At 39.3% G+C, this 18953-nt stretch overlaps 1 long non-coding RNA gene across 1 annotated transcript in view; it reads right to left on the reverse strand.

The window, feature by feature from the left end:
* Positions 1–579: 579 nt before the first annotated feature.
* Positions 580–18953, reverse strand: part of LOC113970481 — a 105101-nt gene continuing 86727 nt past the window's right edge. The window contains exon 3 of the long non-coding RNA XR_003535186.1: positions 580–812. This is a non-coding gene — a long non-coding RNA (uncharacterized LOC113970481). The remainder of the gene's footprint in view (positions 813–18953) is intronic.

Consider the following 18953-nt stretch of genomic DNA (forward strand, 5'->3'; position numbering starts at 1 on the left):
TGCATGATTATGTCTTTAGCGAGCCTCTCCTGCAAATGAAACCTGCTGATTCCATAGAAAACATCCAGCCAACCATGATTAATAAAGCAACAGAGAAGACAAAGCATTTGAGTTCAGCTATCTTTCACACAAGTTTTCCTATCCATAGGGGAAAACTCTCATCAAAAAGAGAAAATTTTTTTAAAAAATACAAATATACATAACATAGGTATGTATTTGAAAATTTCCTTGCATGTCATAGAGCTTTGTCCAGGATGTGATGGACATTCCAGATCGAGAGGACCAAAGAAAAGTGATACTTATTCCATATTCACACTGTGGCTGGTTTGAACTTTATAAAACATGTGAATTCAGTAAAAGAAGCTGACAGATCTATCTTGGAATGTCCAATCCAGTGTGGGAATCCCCTGTGAAGGGACAGCAGTACAGACCAAACCCAGCTTTGCCCATCCCAGTGAATCAGCACTTGCTGCTCTAAAGGTAAAACAAACGGGATCTGTTCCACACACGAACAAGTATCACAACTTGCAGTCAGACACTCAGGTGCTTTATAGTGCCTTCTCTCCATGAATTCCTGGGCACATACAGAGTTTTATATCAATTTAAATCTGGCCTCCAATAGGCCAGACCAGTAGTAGATTAAGATCTGATGTGGATCTGGGAATATCAGGATTCCCTTCTGCCTCTACAGTGATTTCCAGTGTGACTGTGGCAAAAGTCATTCTGTGTCCTTCTGCCTCAGTTTCCTTTTCTACAAGAACAGGACAATGACACCCACATCCCAGAAGTGTTTTAAAGTCTTCTGAGGGAAACTGCAAAATGAGAGTGGCAAATATATTTATCAGTGGAGAGAAAAATAATCCTGCTACTCTCTGTACATATATTGAAGAATGGGGCAATAGATTTTCTTCATCTGATTTGTTCCCTCCCCAGCAGATTTAATTCTTATCTAAAACTTACTCTTGAAAATCCCATTTAGTTTTATAACATGCTTGGGAATCCTTTGGAACAGTATCTACTTTATAAATGCAAGATAATACCCAGTGTTTCCAGGCTTCTGCCTCTAACTAACATTCATCCAAAAATGTAAACAGGCTGAAAATTTTGTCATAAATGCTCCATTTCTTTCCCCAGTGTTCCATAACATTTGAGTGGGGGAGCAAAAAGAACTGCTCTAACCACATTTGCTTTTTGGTAGGTTACACAGAGCTCATTAAATCATGTACATGAGCTGGATGCCAAACACATCTATTGCAAAATTAACTCAGAAACGAGGGCATATCCTTATGCATTCAGGGCTTTGGGCACCAGGGCTGGGATACATGAACACTGCCCAGTCTAAAAGAGTCAATAATGGAAAACCAATATTCTCAAGTAATATTTGGAATCTCAGGAGAGCCAGAACGTCTTCTAGTACTTTCTTGGTTTAAGTCACTCTATGACAGCTTCATTTCTAGCTCATCAGATGTCATACTAAATGTGATTTATCTTACTGTAATGATTTTTCAAGGATAGGGTCAATTTTTCTCATTTCTTTAGTGTATTAACATTTAGAGAATGAATTCAACTCCTTCCCTCCATGGATGCACACTACATAAGGTTACTAGATGAAAAAAGACTGCTTTAAAATGAACCCAATGACACTTTCGAAGACCCCTGAGTCATTCCAATCCTTGCAAATAGAATTCCTCCTGCCTTTGGACAGGAATTCTGGTTTCCTATGAAGGCTCTGATGTACATACGGGCCTGGAACGTGCCTAACAAACCTACAGCTGCAAAAATGGGATAACCATTTCAAATTTCAGCTGTGGGAATGGAAGCTCCCCCTAAACACACCCCTTTTACTAAGCTGGCATTCCCAGATTCCCAGGGATCATTCTGACACACCCATTGAACCAAAACTGGGATCCATCCCTGCACTACATTATTTTGGGGGAAGGTTTATCTTGCTGTCCCAGGGCAGTTGGAGAAACTGAAGTAAAAATCACTCTTTTAACAATACCTCTGTGGCACATCTTTCAGTATTATACCTTTTAAGGATCCTTATAAAATACATACTGACCAGAGGCCTCAGATTTCTCTTGCTGTACTGCCTGCCTGCTTTTTACTGACCATGACTGTTAAACACAATTTTTATTGGAATAGTTTGAACAGTTAGCAGCCATTCCTGTAGCTCACTCACCTGTTTTCTGGATACTGGTACATGTTTAAAACTACTTTTTTCATTGATTGGCTTTTCCATCATCCAGTCTTCCCAGGGCTGGAATACCAGCAGTTCCTAGCCCTACTTTCAGGTGTACAATCCTGAGATATCGGTGTCTTAGGGAGCAACCTAAATCTTTTGCAATATTTTAGCTACAACCATCCACTGCACTTTTCAAGCTGCTATACAAGCTGCTTCTTGTGCCACGTTATATTTTTAAAACCACAGGCAATCTGGACTTTCATTTCAGTCCAGGGTTGATGTTCATCCCCAAACAAGACAGGTAATTAAACGTGCTAATTGTGTTCATATTCTTCTGTTACACGACCGACACCATCACATTTGAACCATAAATGGCAAAAACAAAGCCAGAGAATGGAATGCATTGAATAATTGAGAGGGATTTCCCTGCATGGAAACCCCCCCCAAACTAGAGAGCACCACTGCTGGGGGTCTCACAGGTTCTTTGAGTCACTCCACATTTAACTGGGATTACTTTCCCTGATTCCGGGGAACACAAGGCTTTTTGTAAATATATTCAAATTATGAATCTTACCAGCAGACCTGCGTTCCCAGAAGTAGCTCATCATGGAAATAAATAGTCTGAAATTAGCTACCAGGACTTCCCAGTTGAATTATTTCAATTTGTTACAAAGAATGAGAAAAACCATGTAGAACTGTTCTTTGTCTGTGGTGCCTCTTCCCTCTGTGCAGACAATGTCTCAGTAAAGCAGCAGTGGTATGAAGCAATGTTTGCTGCTGCTTTAGAAGGGGTGTTTGAATGAAAAGACAGTTCTCTGCAAGCTTCTAAAATCCTCCTGCAGAAAAGGAACTTGGCACTTTAGGCAACACTTCAGGAAGATTAAGATATTATTGTTCTGAGAGAAAAATAAGAATTACACCCAACTATTAAAAAAACCAACCAACCAACCAAATAGCCAAGAAGGTAATGAAACAGCCTAAGAGATCCAACATTTAAGCAAGTAACTTTGCCTGAAAGATGAAGACAACTTCAAGCACATCTTTATAACTAGAATCAAAAATCCAGATTTATCTCGCTAAGAACAGAAAACCTGACAGAACATAAAGCAGGAGATCAGTGAATAGATCTGATACCATTTTCTCGATTCGTAAATTGTTCAGTAAGTTTGGAGACCTTCTTCCTATTTCTAATTTAAAAAAACCTAAACCAGCATCAAATAATCAAAGCCCAAACATATTATTTAAAGGCCTAAATTTGTGAACTAGCTGTGGAATGCAGGGGTTAGTTTGAGCAGTCTGGAAGGGATTACACCTTTTCTTTATGGAGCCTGGCAGACATGCTTAAAATAGCCCAGCCTGAGATTTTTGTCTGTGCCAAGTTTCCCAGCACTGCAGTAAATTGAGGGCTGTCAGCTGCAAGTTTCTGCAAGGGGAAGGTTAGAAGTCTGTGCACTTGTAGATAAAATGAAAAAGTCCTGATTCCTGAAACCTTCTGAAAGTCATTGGGAACTCCATCCTGAGAAGTTCCAAGAACAGAGAGGAGCCACCTCCTCCTGAGAGCTGGCCAGGCTTGGAAGACCTAACAAAACTTTGGCCATGCTGCTTGTGTCAGATACACACCAAAATCATAAAATATTTGAATCACAGACTTATATGCAGAGATGCACTGCTGATTCTTTTCCAGTTAAACATGAAGAGGCTGGAATATTCCATATTCCTTATGCAATAATTTTGAGGAGGGTGACACAGGTGAGGGTGTGATACCAACAAGAGAAGTAGATGAACACATTTGGCAGCTGCTACAGGATATGAAGGGTCCACAATCCATAAAAATAAAAGCTGTGCTCTAAAGGGTATCTATGCCATGTTTTTTTTTTAATCTAGATATTATTAGATGGTGAAGCTTTCTATAAGTGAAAGCAGTTGTGTTTATTCCCTTGACACACACCCAGCTGAGATCCTTGGTCAAATTTGAGGAGATTTTTTAACCATTTTTTTTCAACTCATGCTCTTCAGGTACACAATGGCACAGAAATGTTTGGAACAAGAAGCCCTTCTGGATTCACTCTACTGAGCACTGGTTTTGTGAAGCACTTCCAGGTCACATTACATGAAATTTTGCTATTTTAAAGGTATTAAGTCTTTGGCAACATCTGACATCCTGACTTTTGCACACAATATCTGGAACAGCTACTTGTTAGAACACATCATCAAATTGTCCTAACACACAAAGATGTTATTTCAGGCTCCAATGGAATCAGTCCTGCTTTGTTATCAAGAAAAAAATGGTTTCTTCAAATCATACCACAGAGCCAGGTCTCAGTTTAAATTCTCCAGCTTATTTTTCTTACTTTAAATGTTTGATCTCAGTATTTTATCATTTTCAGGATTGCTTTCCTCTCCTAGTGACATTCCCTAGATGAAAATCAGGGAGAAGAACCACCCCTCGGAATTTTTATTAGTTTTTCTGATTTGGGACATTTACTTGCAAGAAAGGTTGCAGGTTCATCAACAGTGACCAAGGAAATGATCTCAGGAAATGTGCAGAAGGTCAGAAGTCAACCCCTCCATGTCTTCATATCTCATTGGAATTTTACTCCTGTGCTTCTTTTGAATTCTCTGGCAAAGAACTTCACATCCCTAGAAATGGTTCAGCCACATTGAGAGAACATTTTTCAATCTGTCTCTTCCTCGTAGTTTTATCTATAAGCTGACTTTGGCCATTACCATTTTCTTTCAAGCTGTCCTTTCATCACTGTCTGCACTGCAGTCTGACAGCTATTTTGCTTCAGTGCCCTGAAGAATCTTACCCTGTACTGACCCCGGACTTAAATTCAGTTCCTGCTTTTACTTTCACTCATGAATATTTAACTGCTGTAGTTTACACCTGCTGGATCTCATTTTCTGTCATTTAAGAGCATTCAAGTTTACTGTGGGGGAAAGAAAATAAAGTGCTTTGTGATGTCAAATAATTCTGTGAAATGATTCTCCTCTCAGATCTGGTCCCATCATACTCCTTTTAACCTCTGTTTGCACCATCAGGTCTCACTCTGATGATCCCTTTGCTCAGCTGCCACCTTTCCCCACAGCACAGGCCCTTGGAGAATCCTTTTCTGAGTGCTCCTATCCAAATTAAAACAAAGAGAAAACTCCCTGAGAGGGTCACCTTTATTGTCTGAATGGGGGTTAAATTCAAATCCCATGCACTTGGTTCCAAATTTATGATCATTTCATTCCTTGCACCAGCATGAAAACGAGATCGGAGGGACCAGCAGCTCTTTCCAGCATCCACTTGTGACATCAACTTCAGAGGCTGAACACCAATTTCTTCACTTTGAAAGCTTTTCCAGCCTGCAGCCCACTCAGTTATTCTACACATCGACAGGCTTCAAAAGGACCATGCAGTTAAGGAAAAACCGATGCATTTATATATATATATATATATTTAAATATATAGATAGTGTATATACATATATTCTTTAAGTTTGAATCAGAACAAGCATTTTATTCTTAAGAAGGGATGATAGGCTGGTGTCCCAAGTCCTGCTTTGGCACCAGTGATGCAACCCTGCCCAGCTCTGCTTCCCCTTGCACAGCTTCCTCAGCCACACAATCTCAGTGTAATTTAGGATGGGAGGAATCTAAGGAAGTTACCTGCTTCAACCCTGCTCAGAGTATGGATATGACACTAAAACAGGAACAGGGATCTAAAAGAACCCTCTGTTTCCTATTTCTTAAAGCAGTTAGTCCACAGAAAGTGCCTTCCCCTTAGCCCATGACAGCTCAGCTACTTTCAAAAGTTTTGATGATGAATCTCACTTTGAAGTTTTTTGCAAATCCATCTAATGCAGCACAAACCAGATCACCCTTCACATATTTATTGATTCCATCAAAAAACTCTAATGGATTTGTGAAATATGACTTTCCTCTACAAAAACAATGTTGTCTTTTCTCCAGTATATTTATCTAGGTGTCTATCAACTCTGTTTACTACACTTTTCTACCATTTTGTCCAGGAAAAAAGTCAGATTTGCTGGTTTGTAGTTTCTCAAGTTTCTCCCACACTTTTTAAAATAAAAAAATTCCTTGTTTTGGTTTTATATGCCCTGCCTTCCATTCCTTACACACACTGCAGTGTTCATTTCAGTTCTCTGGAAGCCCTTAGTGCAGAATTTTGGTTGCTTTGGTAGGGTAATGCTTCAGCTCTTTGACACAGAAGAAGAAATAATACAGCATTTCATGCATTGTCACCACTGTTTATGACAAGTCTGGCACAAACAGAACTGTTTTTTTAATGTTGCTAATATGACAACTGGATTTTTGGCTAAAAACTCACTTTTTTCTGCCATGGTATTGCAGAGGAGGTTATGTTCCTGTTGGTTTCTGCAAGTCAATGCCAGAAAAAGAAATGGAAGATGGCATTGCTTTTTCACTTTCAGAGGAAATAAAAAGAAAGACCAAGTTTGATCCTTTACTACTGATTGAACAGAATATCTTGTGGTTGAACTCCAGCCATGATAAGAGTGACTTATTTACATAGTAAAATTACACCAATTTTGCACTGAAAGGTAGAAGTGATGAGAAAATAGGAATTGGAAAGTTTTTTAACTATTATAATTTTAAAACACATCACCCATTCTGACTACATGTATATCCTTTGTGTCAGGAAGCTTTTCCTTCAGCCTGCAACAAGTGGAGACTTGTTCTGTTATTTGCTGACATTTAGACACAGGAATAAAGCAAATGAGCTGTAAAGCAGAATCTTCCATGTTATTGCTCTGCAGATTAGGAATGTTATTTGTTCCCAAGTTGAATTACAGTCTATTAATAAAGCAATAAACAGTTTGAAACTACTTAAATTTTTAAATGGTATAAAATGCTTAAAATTAGCACTTTCTTTCCATAAAATAAATCTGATTATGTGCTCTATAGTTAGATTCAGAGAGATAAAAACAGATTATGCAGGTTCTAAATAATCTACTTGGCTGTTGAAACCCGATTCTTATTTTCTTGTTCATGATTGAACCAGCAGAATCCTAATACATGTATCTCACTAAAGCAAACCATAAACTATAAATGCAGTGTCCATTTTAGCCAGTGATCAAACCTGCTGATATTTTTACTGTCCTTGTCTGGGAAAGGGACACTGTTCATTTAGAGCAGGTAGGAAACCTGGATGGTACAGCTGAGTACTCAAACTCTTGCAGAGTTAAGTATACAGTGTTTTAATGGAAGCATCAGTTGCCAAGCGTATTATACAGGCTGTGGTAATAAACATCAGTATAGAGAGAGAGGTCTTGGGGAAATAGGGACATATTTCCAGATTAAATTCACTGGGTGCAGAGTGATTCCACAACAGAAGCATTAGATAGAAGCAGTGGGGTTACCTTAATAGACCATATGGTCACCACTGAATGTCCCCATAAACCTTGGAACACAACACTGACCTATAGAGCACAAAGGCATGAAATAATGGCCACTGCTTTCCTGTTCTTATAAGAATTTAATCTAAATCACTTCTTCTTGCTTCTCTGACTGTACTATTGACTTCAGGGAAATTACTTGCATCAATAACCAGAAAGACATCGAAAACCCCAGGAACTCGTGTTCTTTGCTCTCTCTGCCTCCTACAAACACATACATTGTCTTGCCCAACCAACCCACTCAGAACTAGACAATTATTTTAAATGTATGCCAAGGTCAGTCTGAACACATAGAGAAGAGATGGCATTTTAACCTCAGTCTTCACATCCCAGCACATAAAAGGACAGGTGCCAGTGGAACTATCTCCAATCACCAAATGCTGATTAGGAGTAAAATAACTGCTATGAAATGGGTTGGGAAAAATGGAAGGAGCTCTCCTAATCCCAGTTCCACCTTCAACTTTTCCATCACTGTAAAGTAAAAATTCCTGGGTTCCAGAATTGTTTTGAGACCTGTTCACTAATACCTTTTTATAAAGTAAGGATTGGCAGCATTTTTACAGCACCTTGCACAGCAGAGCCATTTCCAAAACCAGAGATCTTAAAACACTAAAACAAAAACTAGAAGTTATTGTCTGAGCCCTTTGATGGTACCCAAACCCACAGCCCCACTCCACTGCCACCAGCAGAGACAATCCTGTTCGCAGATTTGTTTCTCTCTTTCTTTGCCTAAGTGAGATGCTCAAATTATCTCCTGAAGGTCACACGGAAAGTCACCAGCAAGGAATGGAGCTGGATCAAATGCTTTACATTAAAAAAAATAAATAAATTTAAAAAAAGAACAAAGTCACGACTTCTTGCCTGTTTGAGAGATCGAGGACCAGTGAATACTGATATATTTTAGGACATAATGACAAAGAGTGCGAGCCAAGGCACATGAGCTGTGCTATGCTGCAAAGTGTTTGAGTGCTCTAAAATATTTTCATACTCCAGAGGTTGGAATAGGCTGTGAATTTATGCTTTTTGTTGCTATGGTAATTTGTATTGTCAAAGTTTTAATAACCTCATCAAAAACACGCATTCAGGAGCAATGTGGCACCTCTACGTAATTTAACACCAATCCACTCATAGCTTGTGGTACCATTTGAAACACTGCACAAGGAAACTAAAAACAAATAGAAATAAATCACCACGATAGGGAAACCAATAAATATTTAGGCTGAAAAGGTGAGCAGTCAGTGGAAAGAAAAAGACATTTTCAGAGAAATGATGGAAGCCTCTGAGACAATTATTCTCCTACCAACAGCAGCAGCAAGGTGAGCCAACATCAGTGGTAATTAGCCAAGAACTATGGGCTCGTTTGCTTGTGTGTGTATGAAAAGCCATTTTAAGCAAAAGCTTTTCAAAATTCAGATTTGTTAGGCTCCAAGTACAAAGTACACATGCTGCTAATATTTAATTAAGGCAGGTTAAAAATTACAGGCTAAAATTACAGAATATTAGGACCATGCATATGACAAACTCTTTTTGAGTTCAACTTCAATAATGTCGGTGGGATTTCATCCGGGTGTAATTTGGTCCTGTATCTAAATTTCCTCAGTGTCCTAATACACTATCAAATTACTCGTATCATTTGTTTGGTAGCTTTACATGCTGCTTGTGCACCATTTGCAGGAAGAGATAATTATGTTTCAGCTCTTTAGTTTATTTTTCTGCTTGAACTTTATTGCGTTTTAATAGTTTTTCTAGCTCTCTCCAATGCCTAAATAAGGGAAGGAAAAGGGGCTTTAATAAATAATTATTTTTTCATCACTGTTACGGCTCAATATGTGAAAATGGCAACACCTTTGACTTCCTTGAGTTTTAAGTTGTACTGAGAGAGCTTGAGTTATATGGGGCCAAATACTAAACACTGTGTATTAACTTAACTGAAGGGAAAAAAACTTCTGCCAAACAAGACTCCAGTATAGTGAGAACTTGAATTAACTTCAATGTCTGGCAGATGCACAAAGTGTAAAACCCACAGTTCCCTCTGAATGCCTGGTTTTCCTCTGGACCAATTCTCTGCATCTCCTCCCAACATGTATTCTTGCCTTTTTGCAGTCACAGTTACATCAGAGCAGCTATTTCAGTATATCAACTTGGTTTAGTCTTGCTGAAAACAAGACAACAAATATTTATTTATTGCCTCTACCTCCCACCTGCAGCAAGTGTATATAAAAAGTGGTGCTGATCCTCCTGGCTTCATATTGCTACTGGATCAGAGAGAAGAACAACTGAAAAGCCAAGTGCCTCAAGGCACAAATAGAAATTGGCATTTTCATGGAATGGACAACATTTTTAGTGGATTTGCAGCAATCCTTGCAAACTGAGAGCTCCGAAGAGACTGGCAAAAAAATCCTGTGGGAAATCAAATTCCTTTTAAGGCTGTGATCATGGGGTTCGTAGTGAACCCAAACCCACAAATTACAGCACAGGCAGAAGCTCCTGCATTACCAAAAGAGTCTTAACAAAACCAGCCCCTGCCCTGCTGCTAGAGCTGCTCTGATGGCCAAATTGTTTCTTTGCCATGGGAAGGAAGAGTTCACAACCTGAAATGCCTCATGAAGGAACTTCTTGATTTTGGATCTGTCTCCCCACCCTCCCAAGTAAGCCAGGTCTGTGCCACAGCAGCAGTGAACACTCTTACTGCTCCCCAGTCCTGGAGGAGCTGAAGTTCTCCCTTGGTGCAAGAGGCACATTCACCGTGAATATTTTAATAGCCTTGAATACCTCAGGCAGTAATCAGAGGTTCCCCAGGTGCACAGCTCTAAATGAATCTTATATTGAGCTTTTATTTTTAGAGAAATATAATGATCAGAATTCAGAATAGCACAGTTACGGTTGTCAATTCATTTCGAGGGACTTCAAAAATAATCACACTTAAAATGTTTTAAGGTTAATTAAGGAAAACAAAAAGATTTATAACTGTATAGAGAAGCCCTGTGTAAAAAGGTGCGAATTACGAGTGATCTAATTTCCTTGATGGCCTTGTGATGTTGAGTGGGGGTGGGAAGGCAGAAATACACAGAATAAATAAGACAAGAAAAGGTTTACTGTAGGTGGAATTTGGCAAGAAAGTCCCATTTATGTCAACAGTGTCATCACCTATGGAAGAATAAGAAGGATTTGAACATCATGGGAGGAGGCAAAAAGAATTAAAGGTCATTCCATCAGCTCTTCTGTACTGTCATAGCAGGATTTTCTAAACATTGCTCCACTGGTTCTTGAACACCATGAACTACTGAGATATCCTTGATGTTGCAAGTTATAAACTATTGTTTCCCAGCTGTATAGTCAAGCATACCAATGTTAAAATAACACTTTTGTTGCAGCCAAAAAATTACTTTCTTTTTCCGTGTTTTCAATTTTCAGGTATTTACCATCACTAGATTCTCTATATTGAATACTATTAACAATATATACTAATTTTCTTTGCTCTCTTTTCAGCTACTGTAGCCTCCAGCAGAGACAAAGGCTCTTTCTGCACCTCTCCAGAGCAGATAATCTCTTCCTGATGGCAGAGAGTGCAGTTGCTTAGGAGACTGTAAGGCCCTGTAAGAATTTTAGTAGCTGTAATGTGAGATGCTATTGTATGAAAGCAAGTCTTAACATCAATAGAATAATCACAACTCAATTTCTCTTTAAAACACTTTGCTCCACCTCATAATTAGAGCTTGTGTCAGAGCCTAAGCAAGAAGGCTTTTCAGATACCTGTCTAGAAATAATGAGAACTTGACTCTGTGCAAGCTGTTTGAGAGGCAGGCAGCTGTCTACTCAAGTCCCCAACCTGAGACCAGGCTGCACTTCTCTGATAAAATCAGCTACAAAAGCACTTGAAAGCAGAAGATGGTCAGAAAACACATTTCTTTCTCTACTTTAAATGTTTCCCACCCACCCAGAGAAGCTCTGCAGTGTTGTAAACTGCATCCCAGATACCAGTGACTAGACCAGTCAATACAACATTTAGACAAATTACAGTGTTGGTGATACTGCAGTAAAGTGTGTTCCTGTCACCTATGCACTTCTGGCTCCTTTCACAGAGGATCTGGGCAGAAGACACTAATCAAGCAAAGTACTGACTTAGGAAAGATTTAATCAAATTATTTCCATAGCTGCCTTATTTTCACAGTCTCCCATGAGCAGTTCAGGATTCAGATAAGAGACTTCATGTCCATCTCTGCTTGCTCTTGATTAAAATCCAGCATCATTTCTACAAATACTAGAGATCCAGACACTTTGGAGGTTTGTTGTCACTCTCGGTTTCACAAATACTTTAAGACCAGGCTGTGGGGTAAATACTCCCTAATCCAAACTGGAAAAGCAGCACTGCCTGGTGTGCAGAAGCACAGCTGTCAGCCTCAGATGGCATTTGCACAATTGACTTTTTGCCTTTGAAAGACAAGAATCTTCATGTTTCCATCTGGAAGAGGAACACAGCCCTGTATTTATACAGTATTCTACAGTCCTTTACCCACATTTATCAGATATGTCCCCATTCTGCTGCCATCTCTTCCTACACTGGGGCCAGATTTTGGATCACTGGCCTCCTTGTGTTGGAAAGCAGGGGCTGGGAAGTGACAGAGTAATGATCACTGGTGTCCCATTGCCACCCCTTTGTCGTGGGGATGACCTGCCTTGTTCAGGAGGCACAGCAGGAGGGATGGGCTGTGTCAGATCCCTGCAGGGATGGGAGGCAGCCCTGGCAGAGGCAAAGGTGGGACCAGTTGACTCTGGTTCATGATTCTGTCCTGTGTGGTTTGAGGGATGTGCTGTCCTTCACCACAGGGAACTGCAACAACTCAAACCCACCCTTCAGTGTCCTCACAGTAAGGGAGGCAGGACGTGTCCGCAACCCAGAGGCTCCATTGTTCATTTTTCCAAGCCACATTCCAGCCAGGAACAAAGCCAGAGTTCTCTGAAGAGAATTAAGTCCTGTGAACAGCTCTGTCCAATTATTAAAAAAATTCTTTGAAAATTTTGCTTACGGACATGAAAGGGAAATCTGACTTTGCGAGCACCACGTTTGGGGGGAACAATGAATTCCGTTTTCAAAGTGAAATGTCACCAAGGTTTTCAACAGAGGCTATCACAGCAAGTACAGCAATTTATTCAGTATTCTAGAAACTGCCAAGGCAGAATTGGTGATAACATGACCAAGTTTGCAGTTCAATTTGGTTCTGTTCTTTTCATTTTTTAATTAAATCTTGATAGTTGTAGGATAGGACCACTTTTCTGTAATGCAAGTGAACAAACTAAATTCAGATGCTCCTTTACCCTTTTTCTTCTCCTGGTTGCTCTTGTGACTTATTACAGAAGAACCACATATGCTGCATTTGATGAGAAAAGGAAACATTCAGTACAAAATGTCTCCTGTGAAATGATGGCAACTGATAATATTCCCTTTATCATCTGGCATTTAGCCAATTAGCAGCAAGAGATTGCAGGAGCTGATCAATTAGGTCCCATACCCTGCTTAAAGTTAAATGCAATTTTAAAAAAGAAGGTGAAGAAGAGTGCTGATTTTCACTACAGCAATGAAGTGATCATGCCATTAGCTATGATAACTGAAGAACAGTTTCTCTACAGCTGGTCAAAAATAAGTTGAAGGAGTTTTGACAGGAAAAAACCATCTTTCAGCAAAAGCTCATGCTTGAAAAACTTCAATTTGAAATCTTCAACTTTCTCTAAGTTAATTTGGAAACAAAATATCTCAACAAGCAACAGAAGTTTTGTTGCTTGTCGAAATACTCTGTTGTGTTCTAGAAGCATCTTTCCAACAGCTCGATATTTTAAGTCTGTGAAAAATCTTCAAAATTGCCTGCCACAAATTTATCACTTTGTCCATTGGAATAGTCACCAAAAAAAAAACCTCAAGAAGGCTGTTGAAAGGTGTCATAGGCTCATTAAATCGTTTTTTTGCAAAAGTGAAGTGTGTAAGTATAACAATTAAATCACTGCAGACTTTTAATGCACCCACTACGTCGTGTTGCATTCAAGTTAATCTTTGCACTGACACCTGACTTGCTGCAATGTCTGTAGAACTAAAATTATAAAAGAATGAAGACCATAATGTGCTCCTAATTGCTGTGCTAAGCCTTAATATAAGACGGGGTCAGAGAGACAAGGAGCTTAATTGATTTTATTGCAGGAAACAAAGACAGCATGCAAACAAATCAGCTGCTCTGATATCAGTGGGAACAGTCATTAAAAGCTTATTAGTGGGAGAGGTCCAGGCAATAAGACACAAACACAGAATATTAAAGGAAATAAAGTTTGCCCAACAAGAGCAGTGTGGTTTTATTTTCCTCACTGAAGTTTCTTCTATACTATAATATGATTAAGATAATTAACACACTGTAAACGTGAAACTTTAGAGCCTATTCAGCTTGCAAAGTTAGGAGATCAGTGACTGCAATGAAGCAGCAACATCTAAGGCTGAAGATGGGCCTGGGACACAACTGAGCTCTTGGAAAGTTTGGTTCCATAGTCTGCACAGCTCTTCCTCAATCCACAGGCATTCCCATCCTTGTGGGAACTGCAGCATAAACCCACCAAGAGCTCAGGCTGTGCCTACTGCCCAGGAGCAGGGGGGAGTGGTGACATTCCTCTTGTCACAGTGGGAGAAATTGCAATTCCAGGCTGCAGAGGAACAGGGAACCCTGAGCTACAGCATGAAGGAAGCCTCTGAAACCCCAACAGAGAGGAAATTCAGAAACACATTGGATGCCTAATGGTAGATTTATCAACACGTCAAAGGAAGGAAATCATTTACTTCCCACCTAATGGGTAAAATAAAGACCTAACAATATAACAGGTAGGGTTATGATTTTCAACGTGGTTCCAGTGGCAGAGCTGTAGGAATTTTTTGTAGTTGACACATACACTCAAGAGAGGGCCTTGGTATGTCCTCCCCAAATCCAGAACAACTAAAAGTGCCCTGAAATACAGTCTGTTTCCTTGAGACCCATTCCTCCTGCTAGAAGTATGTTTGTAATTTATATTTTAAATAATGAGTATTTTATGTCTTATAGTAACATCAGCATTATGATCCAGAAGACCTTTTGGAAAAGCAGTAGTTTAGCATGGTCTCAACTGATGAATATTTATTGCCTTTGGACAATAAATATAAATAAAAATCCAAACACACAGCAGTTCTGTGTAAGAGTCTGATGAAAGTTTAAGACTCAGTACCTTATCTACATGCTTAGTGTGAAAAAGGAAATGTGTATATTTGTTTACCAGAAATGTGACTCTTGATATTTAACAACGTTCAATTTTAGATAATATTTATTCTTCTCATGATTTGTGGGCTTTAAGGAGAGAGATTATTCCCTGTGCTGAATGTTGGGCTGCTGTCACTTAGGGAAACCCGAGTTTACACTCCTTCAACAGTCAGATAAGAAAGGAAAGGAGCATATCAGCAAGAGCTAATATCTTTCTGATGACCAAGAGCAGATAAGTGGTGTTTCAGTCAGCTAATTTGAAGCTAGTGCCTAAAATTAATAATATATCAGCAGAGTCAGTGCCTGCGGTGAGGTTACCAGAGCTCTTTGTTTAAAAAGTGCTTATTGTTTAATATATCCTTCAGGGCAAAGCAGTGTGCTGGGAATTCACAAGCCATGTTGCTGCTTCTCTCCCTTTTCAAGTGGCTTCCTTTCAAGACTGGCTGCAGCACCAGAGGCAGAGGGGGAAGAATAATAGAGTGCAGGATCCCTGTGGAATATGGGTTTCAGAGAACAAGCAGATGAGAAGGGGTTTGCACGCTCCCAGCTCTGAGAGGCCTGATATCAAGAGAATTGGGGTTTTTCATTAAAATAAAAAAGCAGTGAATTACTAGGACCCCATCAGATAGTGAAGTCATTCACTGGAGGAACACCAGACAGAAGAATAAAAACCCCTTACTGAATGATTGGCAGAGTGGAAGGGAAAGCACAAAAGATCAAGAAAAGCCAAAACGTGAGCAAAGGGAGTGACTCGTGCCTGCTCTGCTGTGCCTGTGCCAGTCCCTGTCCTTGCTGAGCTCTGAAGGGGTAAGGAAGTGATGGCATGGGGAAGATCACAGCATGAAGATGTACTCAAATGAGGAACTCATTGAAAATCAAATACATTTCAAGGCAAAATAAACCAAAGTGGAGAAGGGAGAGGCTACAGTCTGGTTAATGCATAAGACTCAAGACACTGAGGTTCAGTTTGGGGTTTTGCTGTGGATTTTTCCTGTGCTAATAAGGAACTGAAGGTCCTTGAGATGCAGCAAGAGGGGAGATTTCCCTTATTTCCACCGGCAATAAGGAATAAACCTCCAGCTCAGCTGGAAGGACTTAAAACCTTTTAAAACCAGCAATGGGCTCTATATGGGCATTTCCTAGTGGCAGTTCAGCAAATGTCCAAGAATGGCAATAAATAACATTGTTTGTTATTGAAAAGTAAATTGAGGCACAAAGCTGTCAAGAAACATATCCAAGGTCATACACAGAGTCATATACAAAGCCACGAACAGATCCAAAAATACAAAATGACAGTCTGTGGAATTTGGGGGAATTTGTTGAGGAGATGAAATTGCAAGTAAATTGATGTGAGAAAAAAATTTGATTTTCCTCTTCTAGTGCAGGAGTGAAGGACAGGTAAATGGGTGGGCAGAGGAGCTCAGCTGCCTGAGATGCAAAAGGACAAGGTTTTTATTGTTTGATGTAGAGCCCTGCAAATGTAGGGGAGAAGGTGGGCCAAAAAAAGAAAAGAGAGGCCAAAGAAAAGACCTCAGAACAAGATTCCCTTTGAAGAGAAAACCAGGGTCCAGACACAGATCACATTGGTATTCCTACTGTGTTGCATCTGCTTATGTAGCAGTGTCATTTCTGACCCCAACAAATCACCAAAGTGATTATTCTCCCACCAATCTTACGTGGGAAGAAAGAATTAGGCACATAACAGAGGCAGGAAAACAGATGTCAACCCTGTCCATGCTGAATCACATCAGATCTTTCAAGGAGTCCACTAAAGAATTAAATTCAAGTGTAACATGCTGGACTTACTAAAATCAAAAGGAAAACTTCAGTATCTTCAGTGAATTCAGGTTTTATCGAGTTCTCTTGCTACCCTTCCCACACCTTGACATATTTTCTACCTAGAATATTTTATCTCTCCTGTATAGTGAGAAAATCTTAATCTGGCAAGATCTTAACTCTTCTATTTTCAGTCTGAACTTAAGTCTGGTATCAGATTGATATCTGCCTGATGTAAAAACAGGAACAGAAGAGGCAAATGTCTCCCATTCTGACTTGAGATTTGATCAAATCTTGTTCAACTGCTGTTGTCACTGGTAAGTCAAGGAGACCAAAGGATGATACTCTTGCACCTTTGCAAACTACTTTATCCAAGAGCAGCTCCATGGAGATTATACACAGCTCTTCATGGGCTGAGGTGCTGTAAGAATTAGAGTCCAAATCAGTGTAAGGAAAGAGAGAGAAAAATGTTCTCACCTAAAATAAAATAGTGTTTGGCCACAGTGAGGTCTGCTCTGGGACTTCACACCTTTCAATTTATTAGGCAGACATAGAATGAGGATTCTATGCCTCTTTCTGCATAAATATAGACTTATATGCCCAGACATTTCTTCAGATACAAAGATAACTAGCAGACATATATAGTGGATGAAATGTTTTCAGAGAGAAAAAAAATTCAAAAGTAAAACTGTGGGGAAAAAACCCCCTACCTTTATGAATGGTATCACAATAAAATTACTATGACCTCTGTGGCTGAGATGCTGATGTCTCCATCTATAATGTAAATAACTGAGGATTTCTAACTTCCAAAAAAACCCCAAACAACAGCCGAACAGCAATGTATTTTTAATAACTGATATTGAAGAAAATTTGGCCCAATGTGTAAGCAAATTAAGAGATCTGATGCTCTCTGCTCATTAAAGAAACCTACTGTAGAAAATTTTTGTATGTTTTTTTATTTCAAAAGCTTCCAAAGTATTTCACTCAGGAAAATGATACCACACTTTTGAAATACAGTTACCTTGAAAACAGAAGCTGACAGTGGAAACAGAAGAGATACTACAAAACTGTGATCAAATGAAGAACGTGTTGCTTCACAATTATTCCACACAGGCCACACAACTCTTCCCACACAAAATATTGTCAAAAATCCTTTTACCAGTAAAAACAAGTGCCTATTGATATAAGAAAACCCGCCCAAAATAAAACACATTTTTAAACTTACAAATAGCGAGAAAGGAAAGAACAAAAAGAACATTTAAAGAAGAAATTCCTAAACTCTCATCCTGGTATTGACACAGACTTTTTACATGGCCATGAACACAGCCCTTCACGCTCCCCCCAAGCACTGGATGTCTATTTAGTCAGATTCTGATGGAGTGTAAGTAATATTTTACTCAACTAATTTTATTGACTTATAAAACAAAGTGAATCATCTGGTAAGAAACAGTATCAAGGTCTGACAAAACCACTCTGAACCAAAACTCACTGATTTCAAGCCACTGTGTATTGGGCCTTATGTTAAATAAATATGTTTTTGTAGACATAACTCTCTATACAAACTCTAAACAGGGCTATTTTACTTAGTGTGCTTTTGTTTTAAAAAAACGTCCTATTTGCAGAAAAATCCAGAGACAAATAGCTGCAGTTCCAAACAAATGCACACCAGATGTGGATCACAGTGCTGAAGTACAAAGCAAATCTAGATAAGTGGATCTACAGAACCTGCAGATGGCTGAGTGCACGACTTACACTGGCAAGTTAATTGGACAGGTAAAGCCATCCCCCATGGGAGACAGATTAAGCTATAAATTCAAGCACCATCAATCTAAAATTATGCACTTTAAAATTGCTTCTTCTCTTGTTTCTGCATTGCACTGAGTTGGATCATTAGTTTTTATTAATATATGACAATGCTGTTGAGTGTGCTACTAACTAGCTTTTACCAGGGAAAGAAATAGATACAAAAGACCCTAAACTTATCCTGCTGAGTGTGATCTGGCCATAAATACAACTATATGACCTGACTTGACTTTCTATTCTATACAGCTCGAGATGGAGTAAGAAATAACATCCAAACCACCTCGGAAAAATTTGAAAACTATTATCTAGATGCAGCAAGAAGGCAACTGAAAAGGCAAGTGTAGGAAATCCCCTGATTTGGGAGAGAGGAGGGCTGAGCAAGAGGATATTTTTGATACTGCACTGGATTTTATGTATGACAAGGATAGGTTGAGTTTCAATTAGAAAGCTTGATTCAGAAAAATACTTATGTCATCAACCAATAGCTCTTCCATTTTGTTG

This window comes from Neopelma chrysocephalum, unplaced genomic scaffold (genome assembly GCF_003984885.1).
Source record: "Neopelma chrysocephalum unplaced genomic scaffold, ASM398488v2 Primary Assembly neopelma1_77, whole genome shotgun sequence".
NCBI lineage: Eukaryota > Metazoa > Chordata > Aves > Passeriformes > Pipridae > Neopelma > Neopelma chrysocephalum.